Source organism: Trachinotus anak, unplaced genomic scaffold (assembly GCF_046630095.1).
Source record: "Trachinotus anak isolate AG129_WGS33_773 ecotype Australia unplaced genomic scaffold, CSIRO_AGI_Tana_v1 ptg000004l, whole genome shotgun sequence".
NCBI lineage: Eukaryota > Metazoa > Chordata > Actinopteri > Carangiformes > Carangidae > Trachinotus > Trachinotus anak.
In genome coordinates, this window is record NW_027273855.1 from 2,841,805 (window position 1) to 2,858,034 (window position 16,230).

At 40.6% G+C, this 16,230-nt stretch overlaps 1 long non-coding RNA gene across 1 annotated transcript; it reads right to left on the reverse strand.

Moving 5' to 3' along the window:
• Positions 1-1,345: 1,345 nt before the first annotated feature.
• LOC139620084 (uncharacterized) lies at positions 1,346-8,402 on the reverse strand. The gene is made up of 2 exons (XR_011690738.1): positions 7,958-8,402; positions 1,346-7,142 (listed from the first exon to the last, which is right to left on the reverse strand). It is a non-coding gene; the product is annotated as an uncharacterized lncRNA (long non-coding RNA).
• Between the last annotated feature and the right edge of the window lie 7,828 nt (positions 8,403-16,230).

Consider the following 16,230-nt stretch of genomic DNA (forward strand, 5'->3'; position numbering starts at 1 on the left):
ATGTGGCTTCACAGATGTGACATACAGAGACCAGTGCGCACCAAGAACCAGTTCACTGATGCTCACCAGACCTGCACTAACACTTCTGGACCCTCGACTGGAGAGCTCAGCTGAGAGCGCAATTTGTCAAATGATTCAATGAGATCAGAACTGCTTTCGATGGGTTTTGATGACAGTGAATGTTTCACGAATGTTTCATGTTGTCACCGTGAGAGTTTATGCATTAAGGACAGCGTCTTTTATTTATCCCTGTCCGGTTTTGACATCACTGTCAGATCATGTTCATATCGAATCTGATGAGCAACTGTGCAAGTTTGTGCTACGCTATAAACAATTTCAACACACATTCTTATTGGTGTTTTCATTTTCTAACCATCAAAGTCACAGTTAAACTTGAACTCTGGGGATCTTGACATTGACCCTGCTCTGACACGCGACTCTTTGGCCCTACAAATGACCTTTGACCCCTGTGACATCATTCATCATCAAACCCAACCGCTTGAGCGTGTTGTGAAAGGCCTTTGAAAGGACCTGAATGGACCTCCCACTTCACCTTTATTGTCAGTCTATTCAGTCTTGATCTGGTCTCTCAATGGTACGTCGGGCCCCATCTGTGAATGCGTTAGGCTACAGTGCATGATGGACACTGAAAGGAACTAAATACATCAACATAGACATCAAGAGTCTTCATAAAAAAACACTCTGGTTGCTCTATAATGCCACTTGAGGCTCCTTCAGTTAAATTTTGGACAAGGAACTCAAACCTAATGTTTCTCGTGGCGCCAAGATGGCCCCTCTGCCAGCTTTTTCACATTTACAAGGTCATGCCGCCTGTGTTCATTGACATTGTGAACTATCAAACATGTCAAGCTTGATGTCCACAGTCTTTGACATGAAAGAGAAAGTCAGGGATTTCAGTTAAATGTCACTTGTGGCGCCAAGATGACTCCACCTGGCCTTCGCCTGTCCTCAATGGAAGATAGAAAAACAAAAATGCATCAATGTCACAACTGCCCAAATGCAAATATATTGCATTTACATATCTTACCTTTTCATATATGAAATATATTTAAATATGAAATGAAAACATATATGTAAAAATTATATCGAAATTAGAAATTAGAACAATTTCATACATTGACATATATGTCAAGCCTATACAAATATGTATGTTTATGTATGTATGTTTATATAGTAGACATATGCAAATACTGTATATATCCACCCCAAAGCCTGTGAATATATGTAGATTTTATATACAGTGGGTTCCAAAAGTCTGAAACCACTTTCCCAGATGGGAAGGTATTCATAAGAAATGAATTAAAAACAAACAAACAAACATATATAAGTATAACAAACTTTTATTACCTTTTATATATATTGGTAACATAAATGTTAAACCATATAAAAAGTCATCATATAGATATGTTTATTATATGAACACATTCAAATTTTATTGTGGTTATCTTCATATCTGAGTATTTATGTATATATATGATAATAATATATATCTATATAATATAGGTGACATACATGGCAACATCACTCTTGATATAGGGACACGTGTCATATATTACATTTCAATTATTTACAGTCAATCCCAAATTAAACTGTCAGGCACAGTCTGGCTTAGTTTGTAGTAACTGGGCCACATTTTCAGCAGCACACACAGTACCAAAAAGGAGTAAATATACATCAATGTATAATAATACTGTTCACATTTTGTGCCGCCAAAATGACTCCACTGTTGGCTGTGTTCATTTAATGTGACTGATCTTCAGCTGAAGTCGGCTAAGTCACTGATGACTACACCAACGCCACGTTCCCAGAGTTAGATCTGAACCTATTCTGTTGCTGTCACACTTGGTTTACTTTTGTTCCGTCTGGTACAGAATCAAATAAATTATATTCTATCTCGAGGTATCAATGAGATTGTTTTACCTCAGCATGTCTCACCCTTGAAGAGAATTACCTGATTCTCAGACTGGAGCTTCAGTATTTTGATCTTTTTTTTTCTCTGTGGGGCAGCATGCTGCGTTTGAGGTAAACAACATTCCAGTCCATTTTCAGCCCTGGGAGGAGGGCAAGAACCATTAGCTTCCAGAAGCCAGTCCATTCCTCCACTGTCTGTCGGCCTGAGAGCAGAGAGCTGGCAGGCAGGCAGGCAGGATAGCTGCCTTCCTGGTTCATTGGCTGGATGGCTGGCTGTTACACTCTGCTGGACAGAGATGCCAAAAAGAAGGCATGGAAAAGCCTCAGGGGGCTAGAGAATAACAAATGACATAAAAAAAACGGACCTTGTAATTTAAATGCAATTGTGAGTTTTTCTGTTTTGTCTGAAATATGCTGCTGCACAGAAATAACAACACAAAGTGAGGTTTGTCTTCAGGGGGTAATGACTCGTGTGTTTTTGCATTTGAGAGCCACAAATCACTCATAGATGCAAAGATAGTCTGAAAGCTGTGCTATGCTTTGGAAACTGCGTTATCATTTGTTTCAGCACTTTACTGAAATAAAAGATTTCATTACATTGCGAGACATTTTGTTTGTTTTATTTCTGTCGCACACAACTTGTCCTTGGCTGCGTTAATACAGAATCAGATAAATTGGATTTTTTTTTTTAACCAACTGGTGGAGGAAGTGTAAGATTTCAAGGTAATGTGCTTGAGAGAGGCAGAGATGAGCAGGATTTAAACAGCCGGAGAAAATACACTTTCTAACCCTGAGCATCACAGATGTGAGCATTTCACTGCTGTGTAATTAGGGAAAAGTCAGACAGTGTGTGTCTGATGATGGAAGAAATGCAGGTTTTGCTAACCTCTTATTGCTCTGCAGTTAACCTTGCATTTATGAGCACATTTTATGAGTAGGCGATGTATTTTTTTCTCACTTTGTGCCATCATGCTGAAATACTTTACTATATATTTACTTGAAATGCAATATATTTCAAATACAGCTAGAACAGTTGTAGCTGTGATGTTTAAACTGAGAAATGTATCATAGAGGAAGTACAGAGACCAGTCTGCCCCTTTAACATACTCAACAACCAAACACTGCTGGACCGGTGCAACATCCTCTCTGGACCCGACAAAGTTTTGGCTGCACACACACAGTGTTTTCCTCCATAACATCTCCACGGTTGGATGTGTGGCCCTCCAGCCAGCCAGCTGGCACAGAGACACAAGTTACTGAGCAACATCCACAGAGCAGGACTTTATAGCTAAGATGGCTGCCACGTAATACTACAAAGGCCAAAATGTGGGCGCTTACACTGGTTGGCACGATGAGTGCCAGTCTGCATTCTGGCACCAGACTGGACTGTTTGTAATTAGAGGATTTTGGCCCAGACTGGACTCTGGCCACTCTGGACTGAGCACTAAAGAGCAACAAAGCATTTGACTGTTGCCAAAGTCCAAAGCAACATTTTCTGTCTCTACACCAGGATGGAAATGACTCTTCTTCATATCTGCAGCTTTTCTCTTTATTCACCAACAAGTGGATTCAAACAATTTGACATATTTCATCTTCACATCTTCATATCAGTCCCAGCTGCTCATAAAGGGCTCCATTACTCCAGCACTTCCTTTTTCTTAAACAGAGGCGTGATTGGTTAGCTGTAGCCTGTAATAATTCACTAAGAAACACAGATGATAACAGCTCAGTCCTGCACCTATTGCACAAACAGCATACAGATGAACTCAAGGTGAGGCTGAGTAGAACTTGGAAAAAAAGTATAACTATAATACTGTGTCTCTGGGTTCCTGTGAGGAGGAATTTGTAGTCCATAGTGCCTCCATGTTCCACAGGGAGAGAAGTGCTGCCGAGCCATGAATTCGATGACTTAGACAAGACTTGACAAGAAAAGGAAAACAGATTTGCAGTTCAACTTTGACGTCAACACCAATAACTAGTGATGATTTCACTTGGTCCTGAGTTGTTGGGCTTGGAAGACAGACCCACAGCAGACTGTGTTACAGTCACAGTGTCGATGCCTCAGGCGCTGATTTCTGTTCAGCTGAGAGTTTCACCTGTTGACTGCTGTAGCATCACTGCGCTGCAGGGAGGGGAAGTTTGCATTGGAAATGGTTTTGCTAGATCTCAAAATATAGCCACAGCTCACTATCATCACTGAACAAGAGAAGACTAGTGATACTAGTTTCAACTTATTTATGTTGTCTTTACTATCAACAGACATACAGTGTAAAACAGCTGCCTTCCATAAAAGACAGAACCAATCAGAGCACTGGGAATGAACCAAAACAGTTAAGTTTCAGACTGGAGAACCAAAACAAGAGATGCAGAGATGATGCACGGATGATTCTCCGTGGGTTCTTCGCTACGACTGATCCTTGTCACAAGTAATGGTTATTGATTTCAGGAAGAAGCCTCCGCCAGGTTCCCCTGTTTTTATCTATGGCCAGCAGTACAAATATCTAGGGACAATTATTGACAACAACCTGACATTTGATGCCAGTACAGATGCGATGTGTGCTAAGACCCACCAGTGTATGTATTTTTACCAGAAATTGAGAAGTTTTAATGCTGACAGGTCTTTTATGAAAATGTTTTATTCTTGTTTTATTGAGTCGGTTTTGAAATTCTCTTTTATTTGTTGGTTTGAGTCCCTCACTTTAAAAAATAAGCACAGACTAAGTAGCATCGTAAAGATGCGTGGCAAATTGCCCCTCGGGGATGATAAAGTTTGTTTTTTGACTCTTGACTCTAGACTCATACAAGTAATCATGTGGTCCATTGGTAAATAAAATTAATATTCATCGCCGTGTTGCTCTGATGCACGGAGCGTCCTACAGACTGAACGCAGGTCGATATTTGCTTGTTTGTCCACACATCACTGTACCTAGAACTGGACACAAAACATGACTAGGACAGACGAGCGATAGTGCACTCAGTGTGTGTGAGGAAGAAGGTCTCTTGGAATGAATAAATTTCCTTGCCAGCTGGCAGCTTAACAGATGCAGAACTGACCTGTGGAACCTCAATCAAGGTTCCCATGTGTGGCCTTTCGGGTGCTTCAAACACAATAAAAGACCACTGTATTGTTCACAGATAAGTGGTTTCTGTCTGACAACAGAGACGACCACTGTGGCCAAAGCTGCGAATAGCAGCAGAGGAAGGGAAACTGGCCAAACAAGCACTTTGGAGCTGAACGCTGCTCAGGCTTCATGCTACTTACTGTGAGTGAAGCTTAAGATTGTTTATTTCACTGTGGAGGAAACATTTTGTGCTAAATATTACTATCTATTAAAAATAATATGACATTGGTGCCACCTTTAATAAAAGCTCTTTCAACATATTTTTGTACGTCAATGTGAATTAGAAACACAGACACAGTTACAGAGCTCCCCGGTCTGCCTCTTTAATTTGTCTTCCTCTGAGCGTACATCAATATTAGAGCACTTCAACAAGTTAAATTAAAGTGCTGCTAGCAAACAGCGTGTGTCAGAAAGTTGTGCCGTGCCTGGTTTCAGTCTGCTGCTGCTGCTAAGCCCCTGACTGAAACACACAGATGGGTCATCATTCGTCTCCGTCTTCAAGTGTTTGTTTCTTAAAAGCCGCACTGCCTCTCAAAAATCTCTCGGATCAGCTGCTGTCGAAACCAGTGGCTCTCTCTTCAGCTCATCTCGTCCTCTCTCTCTCTCTGAAACTTTTTTTCTTTTGCTTTTTCTCTTTTTTACTGTGAGTAAATTTGACAAAGTGCATTTTAGACACCTCATCTCACAGATCTGTGGTGTTAAGACAGGAAAGGTCATGAAGCAGCTAATTACAGTTATAATATGCTACTTTTCCACATTTAAATGTCTAAAAATGACCAGACTATGTTAGAAATCTTTTTGAATTGTGTACTTATAATATCCCAAATGTTTCCAGCAACTCTAAAACCAGAGAAATCCATGATTTTAATCATTTAATCATTTAATTTGGTCGCCTGCCCATGACATTATATCCCGTATGCTCATGTGTTTTGTGGTTGCCTGCCTGAAGCTTGAAAAATGGCCTTTTACCCAGTTTTAAGTCACATTTTTAAGATACACCTGGGTTGTTTTTATCTATATTTTTTACTGGGATGAAGGATTTTAGTCATTGGATGTCTGGATCTTAAATTATCAGAGAAACAAGCTGAGCAAATGCTCTCCACTCTGAGACATCCTGTGTCCGCAGGAGAGCGATTTTTAAAGTGAAACTGCTTTATTCTGTGTTTCTACTGGTTTTAATCCACTGGTCCGTTAGTCATGGAGAGGAGGACTCCTCTGTGGATAATTTGGCTCCCACTAAAAACCTCCTGAACATCTGGTTCATAAGTTACCAGAGAAACAATCGAGACAAAGGTTAGCAGCAGTCTCACGCCTATTTCATTCAGTGCTTTTAACAGTTATAATCACCTGGGGCCAGATGCATAAATGATGCGTAAATTATGCGTACGCCATTTCCCACAGATGAATTTCGATTTATGGACACAGAAAACTGTGCACACCCCACCCAAAGCCATCTTCTGTTGTGGTTTTGACTGAGAGGAAGTTACATACTGTACGTTTAACAATTTCAGACAACTTCTTTTCATCTGATGCCTCATTGGTCTCGTCTGCAGTCACACCGGTAGACAGTTTGACTTCTTGGGTCACAGCCACAGTGGATCAGTTCACTTTACTGTGTTTGCGTTTTTAGTTTGTTCAGGCTCAGTCACACAATTACTAGCAAACCAGGGGTGTATTCAACAAGAAAATATTATTCCAGTTGAGTGTTTTCTCCCACTGGTAAACAACATTTCGAGGCAGCCTGTTTGCTCCCATTCAGTGGGAGTGTCAGGAGTGAAAAACCAATACATCTTCCTGTGGAAACCCGTCGGAGCAGTGATGTATGGAAACACCACAGTGTTCCCCATGGCAGCTACTGCATGAGGCACATTTTACACCATCAGGGAAAATATGTGAAGTACTGTCGCTGAAGTATTGAAGATGCTGCACATACAGCCCCATTAATCTGCAGGTATATCAACACTATGCAACTGCTCATCTGATCCACTGAAAGTTTACACAAGGCCTGCACACAAAACAGAAGAGACTGACATTTTATTTTATGGTACTGGATATTTCTGTTGGATATACTGATGAATATGTGCCAAGCTGAGGATGTCATTCAGTCATTCTGTGTTTCAACCACTTTAGTTCAGACTGAAATGTGTCAGCGACTATTGGAGGAAATGTTCCTCAGAGGATGAACCTTAAATATTTTGGTGATCCCTTGACTTTTCATTAGAGCGTCACCAACAGGTCAAAGTTTCCATTCATCCTTTGAAATATCCTCACATCCACCAATGGACCGGCAGAAAACTTTGTACAGACATTCATTGTTGACTCAGATCCAAGAACTTTGTTGAACTCATAAGCAACATTCACACTGAAATCATGTCTGTTGTTGTTTTTTGTACTGTGTATGTTGTGTTCATTTTTATTATTGTATTTATTGTTTGTGAGTCACAATGATGTGTTTTAACCAACCTGTGAAGCCAAAGGCAAATTTCCAATAAATATTATTATTATTATTATTATTATTATTATTATTAACCTCTGTTGACACTATAAGGTTCACATTTTGTGTTTTTGAGTGAAATATTGAATGAATTGCCATGAATCTACTCTCTAATCTAAGTACAGACGTCCATGCCTCCCCTGACTTTCCATCAACAGGTCAAATTTTACTTATTCTTTAGTTTATGATTAAATCCAAATTACAGCTCAAGTAATGGCCCCACTTTGTGTTCACTGCTAGCAAAACAAAGATTTCAACATTAAACCTGTGAAACATCAGCCTGTTAGCTTTGTCATTATGAGTGTGTTAGCATGTTAACTTCAGTATTCAGCTCAATCCACCGCTGTACCTCAGGGCAGCTCACAGAGCTGCCAGCATGGCTGTAGACTCCTAGTCCTGGTAATAACACCAGGCTACATAATCACGGTTGCTACCCAGCTGTAGTATTAAAGTTCAGAGTGGAAACGTGTCAGACAATCTTGTTATCCCGGACGAAGTGCAGCTAAAGTGTGACAGTGTCACTTTTCTTACTATTTCAAATAAACAAAACCAAAACTAAATTCCCCAGGTTCAAGCTACACGCTCCTCCTCTGATTTAATTCATTAAATTGATGTAAACAGTGTAAATGATGAACCTCTCCACATTCACTCCAAACATGTTCGGCCTATTCAGTGTTAATCCTTTTGCATTTTTTTTCTCTCCGTTTCTGTCTGCGTCTCTCTCCGTCTGTCACTTTCTCAATTTAATTCTCAGCTTGAATCGCTGCACTGGCACGACTGTTAACTAGACAAAACACTGCCAAAGTGGTTTATGAAATGTAAAATTTCTGCCAGTCTTTCTCTCTCTCAGTGTCTCGGTGTGTCTCCTCTCCCTCCTGTTTACCCCCTGCCAGCTTCGCCCTCCTCCCCCTCACCCCCTGCCGTCCCGTCTTGAAGACAGCGTTGCGTTGCGGCTCTGTGCTCCTAAAGAGTTGAAACTGTCGGCCGGGGAAGCGGTGAAATGGAAAAATTTAATCGCATTAAGAGAAAAACCTTCTCTTTTCATTTGTAAATTCCAGGGACACGCTTTTTTTTTCCCACCCTCTTTTTTTTCCCTTTTACACCTACCTCTCTCTCTCTGTGTCCTTACCCCGACACGGCTGCTGAGCTCAGAAAACATCCGCCTAGGCCTCAACACACACACACACACACACACACACACACATACAGTACATGTAAGAACACACACACACTCAAACAAAAGTCCTCACTTTACTTCAGCTGCGGATTTGACAAACCAGGATGGAGGTCTACTGGATGGGTTTACACACACACACGCTCACACTCACACACACACACATTGTAATTCCTTTCCTTTTCCCCCTTAAACGACACAGAGATCAAAGACTGTTTCACTGACTCCTCCTCTTCCCTCCCTCCATCTTGCTTTCCCTCCTCCAAATCGACCAGTGTACCTTAACGGTTTTTCCTTCCTCTGTTCTCACTCCTGTTTCGCCTCCTTTCCTCTTTTTTTCTCCCTCTTCTTTTCTCCTTTTGCTTCTCCTCTACTCCTTTTGTCCTTCCTCCCTCTTTCCCTAACCCTACATCTCTCCTTCTTCCACTGCTACTGTTCCCTCATTTTCTTTCTTCTCTTACAGAGTTATCTCTGTCAGAAAATGAAACTATTCAGGGATTAGGAGTTTAAGGTATTTGACTTACAACTATCCTCTTTCACAGTGCAATCAGCGCCGTTTTCTCCTTCTTCAAATTATGATTTGCAGCTTTTCTTCGCATTAAATTCAAAGAAAACCTTCCTGAGGGATTGTATTTGAAAGCACTGGGTTTTCACAGAGCAGAATATAAAGTAAAGTAAAACATGTTGCTGTTAATCTGTTCTTGGTACAGTTGTGATTTCTTTTGTAAATTAGTTTGAGGTAACAACGCACAAGCTGCAGTCCCCCCCCCCCCCTCCTTTCTGTCTTTTCTCGCTTTTTTTTTTTTTTTGTATGTCAGCTCTAAACTCTGCGGCTGGTGTCCCCGCTGAACTCGATCATATCTATTGTGTGTAAAAAAGACCAGTTAGCTTCACATTCCTGCTGGATACTGTCACACTAAAAAGCACAATAGAGGTGCTTTCACACTGCAAATCTTTTAGTTCAGAGCCGCAACGTCAGCCAAACTGTAATACCACTCACTCTGGTGTGTGTGTGTGTGTGTGTGTGTGTGTGTGTGTGTCCCTGCTCTTTCATTTGCTCTCTCTGCCCCTGTCTCGCTCTCTCGCCATCAGAGGGAGCTCTCTCTCTGCAACCAGACAAATCTGCCTCAACGTTATTTATATCTTGATGGAAACAGAAATCATCACAAAGACGCCGCCATGTGTGTCTTTACTGTCAGTTCTGCATAAAGTATGTATGTAATGTACTGTATGTGTGTGTTGGCTCTCTGCACAGTAACTGCTCTGTAATGGTTCTATCTAAACATGACAGGACCCTGATGGTCAGAGCTGCAATGCACAGACGATATTTGGTACCTGATGCATGAGAGAGAGAGAGTGCATCAGCGCAGGAGGAGAATCATCTGAAAGAAGAAGAGCGTTCGCTCCTCGTTTGCAGCCTGCATCAGTGACGGTTTCTTACATTTTGCAGTTTGTTGAGTGTTCATCTCCAAAGCTTAATTAACGACCATCGCCAGCGTCAGGGATGCTCGCCACAGCTTCTCACCTGTCTAATCAACGCTGATAAATTTTCCCATTTGTGTCATCACTTATTAGATAAACTATAATTCGGCTCCCTACTCGTCTTCAACCCATAGCTGCCCAAACATAGTTAAAAATAACAAGACGTCAGGTCTGAATGTGAAGAGTTTGGCTGGATATTTAAACTCGGAGCAGTTTGTAGCTGGCGTGACTGAAAGCTGGAAGGGAGACTGATGGTCTGATGATTCTTGTGGCTTTAGTTTCCCTCAAGTTTTATAAAACAGATCTGACATTGGAAAAGTCTCCTCTACGACTTAATTAAAAACTTAATTAAACTGAATTAAAAACATTTCTTTATACATAAAATGTGGTCGTTAAATGTCAACTTAAAACAAGACCTGATTATTGAATCTGGCATTGTTGTCTTTACATTCCTGTGACAGCATCTCACTCCTGAGCCGTGCTCAAAGTGTTACAGAAACGTTTTGTAACGCTCAATTAAGGTCACCAGCACGGCTTTGAAGCAAAAGGGACTCAGGGGCTTATTCAGGTTGTAATATCGCAACACGTTTATGAACAGAGCTACAGACTGAAATCTGGGCATATAAAGTGAAGTGAAAGTGAACAGTCTCACCCACTGCAGAGGTGAAGGCTCCTTTACTCTGTAGCGAGCAAAACTCCTCATGCACAGCCAGTATTAGTGATTATCTCAGTAGAATTTCAAGATACATAGACCCAACATAGACCTGTGTTTATGTATGTATCACACCTGTGAATTTATTTCAGGTGGCTCGGTTGAGTTTGAAGAATGAGACAAAGACTATTCCTATCTTCAGGATCTCTACAATTAAACACACAGGGTTTTTGTTAATGCAGACAGGTTTTAAGACTATGAAACATTTTCATTTTGTCTGATGTTCTGGAGGGAACATCTGCAAACATCTATAAAACCACCAGTCTTTGTCATATTTTACAAACTGTAGGTAGAAAAGTACTGAACCAACCAACAATAATGGCCGAGCCAAGGTTTGAGGTCTGACAGCTGGATTGAAGCACTGCAATCACCTCCCACAGTGACAGCGCTACAAGTGCCTGCAAATCACTGAACACACTCAGACTGAGGTCACACTGAGAAACCTGCTACAATGGAAGTGAATAATTGTAAAGATTGAGTGTTTCAGAAGGGAAACATTCACACTGACTGAGAATCACCATCTCATCAACAACTGGGCTGCCAGAAAGACTCTGACGAGAACATACGAGGAAGTTCATACATTTCATAAGAGGCTCATTAAGACAGTTTTACAGCACCAGGTTTCTTCTCAGGCTGCACTGGGTACACATCAGCAGTAAGAAGATTTTCTTAGCAGGTGAGTCACCGGTTGACTCCCGACCGGCCCGACTCTTTCCTGCGTGTCATTCCCCCTCTCTCTGCCCCTTTCCTGTCACTCTCTACTGTCCTATCCAATAAAGGCAAAATGCCCCAAAATATATATATAAATAATAAAAGATTTTCTTAGATTTTCTTTGTGTCTGAGTTGATATTTTCAACATGCTTTCCATATTCTACTAATACCAATGGAAGCAAGATGTTCAGGTTACCCCTCATAGGCATTGTCCAAAATGGTGACATAGTATGACAGCCCTGAATCAGAGCCAGAAAAGCTGGCAATCGATAGTGGAGGAGCTTGTTTAAAGAGGCCTTTTGTAAGTTTTGTTTTCTCTGCCGCTGAACATGGTTTCTTACCGGGAGCGAGTGATGGGTATTGTCACTTAACAAGAGCTTTGGCCAACACATGTCCACTGAGCAGCGCTACATCCTCAGGGCAGATTGGAGGCTACAGTCAGTCACTATTGGAAAGCGATGAGATGGGCCGGGGCTAGCTGGTTATTGTGCTAACTTCAGTAGAAGAAAAGACGTGATGGAAACAAGAGTTATTCCACCGCTGGAAACAGCCCCCCAGAAACAAAAGTTTGATGATCACCTCAAAACGTTTCTTCTAGCCTGATAGGTAATCAGCTCTTAATGCTAACACTGGTTATCTAGCAATAGCAAACATTACACAGAGCTCCTTTGAAGGTAAATGATGTGTACTCTATAATAATAATACAACTCTATATTCTCAGAGGTGAAGAGCTTTTTGTTTGGGTTTAGGTTGAGGTTCATTTCAGAGGTTACGTAACCACTGTTACACACATCAGTCAACTGTGATCACATGATCAAACGTTAGACTGACTTAATGAGCAGAAATGAAATAAAGAAACTGTCAGAGAGTGAATGATGGATGACAGGATGTTTTCGGCCTTTTCATCTTTACTCATTAACGATTGAATTCACTGTGCAGCTCAGAGGCCACCGGCAGCTAACAGCAACTTTTAAGGCGGAATGTTTTTTTTTGTGTTACCAATGCACGATTGATGTTTGATTGATGAAATCAATCAGTACACCTTAAACATCAATATGACAACTTTGACCTTGCCACTTTGTTTTAATTAGCTCTCTTGAATGACGTGTGTGGATATTTCGTTTCATCACTTGGAGAAATAAAGTGGTGGAGCGTCGTTCTGGTGCGCTCCAGCAGCACTACGCCTGTGTTTTCTCCTAATGACATCAGTGCTTCAGCAATGACATGCACAGGCTAAAACAGAAGTCTGAACTTCATGGGGAACTCAGCCTGATTCTGGCTTCCACAGGTGTTCAAATGCCACATAAAAAGACTCAGACGCCCTATCTGTGCAGCATACATGTTACTATTAAACAGACTCAAATATCAGAGTACGATCCCAAACGCTGATATGTCATCGTCCAGCAAGGTGTGAACTGATTTCACATTTTTTTGTACAAAAACCTTTTGCAAACCTTCCTCCTCGCTGTCCCATGCCTCCTAGTTCCTTATCTGTCTCCTTCCCTCATGTCTGTTTCCTGCCTCTTTATCTGCTTCCTGTCCCCTTATCTCCTCCCAGTGTGTCCTATTTCCATCCCAATACGGCGGCTTGCGAGATCACCATCATCATCATCATCCCCTCACTGATCTGTTTCCAGGGAAACATGGCCTCAGAGAAAAGAGGATGATCTGAGGGTATTGAATACATATAATCTGACTTGTGCACTGGTGTGTATGTGTGTCTATGATGGCACGTGTGTTTAACCTGAAGGTATTGTTGGCGACCTCCTTATAATCCGTGTACTCCGTCTGCTCCGTGTGAAGAGGGCAGAGGACCTCCTCACGCCACAGATACACACCACATCCTTTACAAGTAATAACACCTGTACCTGCAACAAACACACAACAAGACCAGCATCAAAACCTAAGTAACACACAGAGCACAAAGATGTCCATACAAACACACAGATGTGTTATGCACACGGCCAAAAGAACAGACTGTACTGGACAGCTTCCATGTGTGAATATGTAGCAAGTTGTATCTAGAAAAGAGCGTTTACACTTGATCATATGAGCTATGGAAACAGAATATAACTGCAAGTCAACCTGATGCACAAATGTAAGCAGAGTGATATGTGCAATATATCTGAAGAGCAATGCAACATATACAAAGACACGGATGGATGCAGAGGAGACGAAACAGAGGAGACGAAACAAAGACAACAACTAGAGACACGCAAACACACAGATACAACACAAAAGCTAACATAAAGATACCCTGTGTATCCATGTGTAGTCTGTCACTTAGCGTGGGGCGGATGCTTTTATCCTGAACCCCCTGTAGTGTGATGCATGTATTTTTAGTGCACGAGGCCTCAGTGGGAATAAAATAAGAGGCTGGAAAATGTAAGATCCATGAGCATTAGCTCCTGTGAGGAATCCACTGAACTCCACAAACCTACACACAGCCGATACACACAGTGACTCTGAGAATGACACTTACATGTTAGTATAAGGCTGCATATGCAACATTTTGTAATGTTAAGTGTAAAGTAAATCATGTGAAGTGTAATAAATCACTGCCACATTGGTGCCCTTAAGTTATTGTTTAAACCTACAACAACTGGGTGTGTTACTAAAAGGACTGGGATGTAATTTGTGTAAACTACATTTTAATAAATATATTACAATACCAGATTTTATGGAAAATTTTCAGAACTGCCCAACAGCAAAAAATAGGAACAGATCAGTGTGAAAGTTAAGGTTGCAGAATTTAATCCTGATAGTTTATTCCTGGGGGGTTTGGATGGAAGGATGCAGCAGATATTGTGCTTAGAATAATAGTTGTTTATTTTAAAAAATATAAAATGCTACATAGAGCACGAAGAGAAACAGAAACTGTTCAAGTTAAAATCTAAAGAAAAGACCAGCAGCGAGAGGAGGGAGAAAAAAGAGGGAATTTATAGAAAAAGCACGAGAACACAGGTGTGATTCTTTGACCAGGTTATTAGCTATTGTGTGCAGTGACAGCTCTAATGGAAAAAAAAAGACAAATAACTTAGAAGAGACAGGTGGAATGTGAAAGGTAAGGAGCCTAAATAAAGAACTGGGATAGAAATATGTGAGGAGAAATGAAAAAAGACAAAAACAATGAAGAAAAAGATGATGTAGGGAGGAAGCAAATATAGGCGGAAATGAGTGTGGTAAATGGAGAATATAAATATGTAATTTGTTGCAAAAAAGCCAAAAGAAAAAAAAAAAAAAAAAAACACGGTGAAGCTGCACTATTCTATATTTGATGCAAGTTTCATCACAAATATAAGTCTTATAATGTAAGACTGGCTCAGTCCTCCATCAACACTGCAGCATTATAAATGATAGTAAACTACATGCATGAGAGAAGATAACAGTTTGTAAAATAACACAGCAGAAAACCAGTTTTTGTCAGTGACAAAATACATTTGCTGAAATATTTTTGTCAATCTGAAACAAAAGTAACATCCTGTCTTTAATTAGCAAAGACTTTTCTCTGCATTGGTGAAGGAGAAAAGGAAGAACACACTGCTGCCAACCTCAAGTACTTTGTTTACATTCCCAAATCCATTACTTTCTCAAAAATTCCCACAATCAAAGTCATTTTCACATCTCTAATCTGAGGCACTGCATTGTGGGATTGTTGGCAGAAAGACAATGCAACGCCTGCAATTTGGTAATTACACTTGCGTCAGTGATGATGCAAAATGAAGGATGATCCTGAAGTGCTCACAGCGGAGTAAGTGGTCTTTATTAAACAGGGACCAGTGACTGAGTGAATGATGGACTGATTTCAGACACATCTCACTACAGCTTCGTATTGTACTGTATTCAATAAGCCACGCCCACTTTGAGCAGAGCGTAGTTCAGTGCACCTTAGAATGAATATTTTTATGTGCACTTTGTTTATTTGTCTGTATGAGTGCTCATACAGATTTTAATTCTGTTGAAAATAGACACATGAAATATACATGTGTAAACACTGCGTTTCTCTGACTACACTGACTAACTGATAGAAAATTTTTTTAAAATATCGAAAGCACCTCAACTGCCGCAAGTTATTAATTAGGTGAATGTTTCACACAGTTCGACAAACTACATTTTCTCTCTGAGCATCCAAGAGCGTCATGTGTGATGTTGTTCTCAGGACAGATCCAGAAAAACCATTTGTTGGGCATCTGGGCCATCGGAGACCTTTATTCCATACTTGAGAATTTAATCCAAGTATTATACAGGCTCACGAAATTAGCCATTAAAATATATTTTCAAAAACTAGAACTATCGAGCTCTCCTCAAGTGAAGTCATCCCCTCACTGTGTAATAGTTTTACTGAAGAAAAATGTTCCTTGTTAGAGAAAGGGTGAAAATTAAGAAAGACAGGGGTTGCCTTCGGCCCCTACATTATAATACAACTATAATAAAGGCATAAAAAGCCCCAAAAAGAAATTTAAAAAAAAAGAAAAAAAAGATTTTCTTTCATTAAACCCAGAAAAAAAGATCTGACTTGTGGTTAGTCAGCCATTACATTAATGTCTCACTGATACCTATGAAACTGTTAGCTGCCTCATTTGCAACTGCTATGGCTAAAAA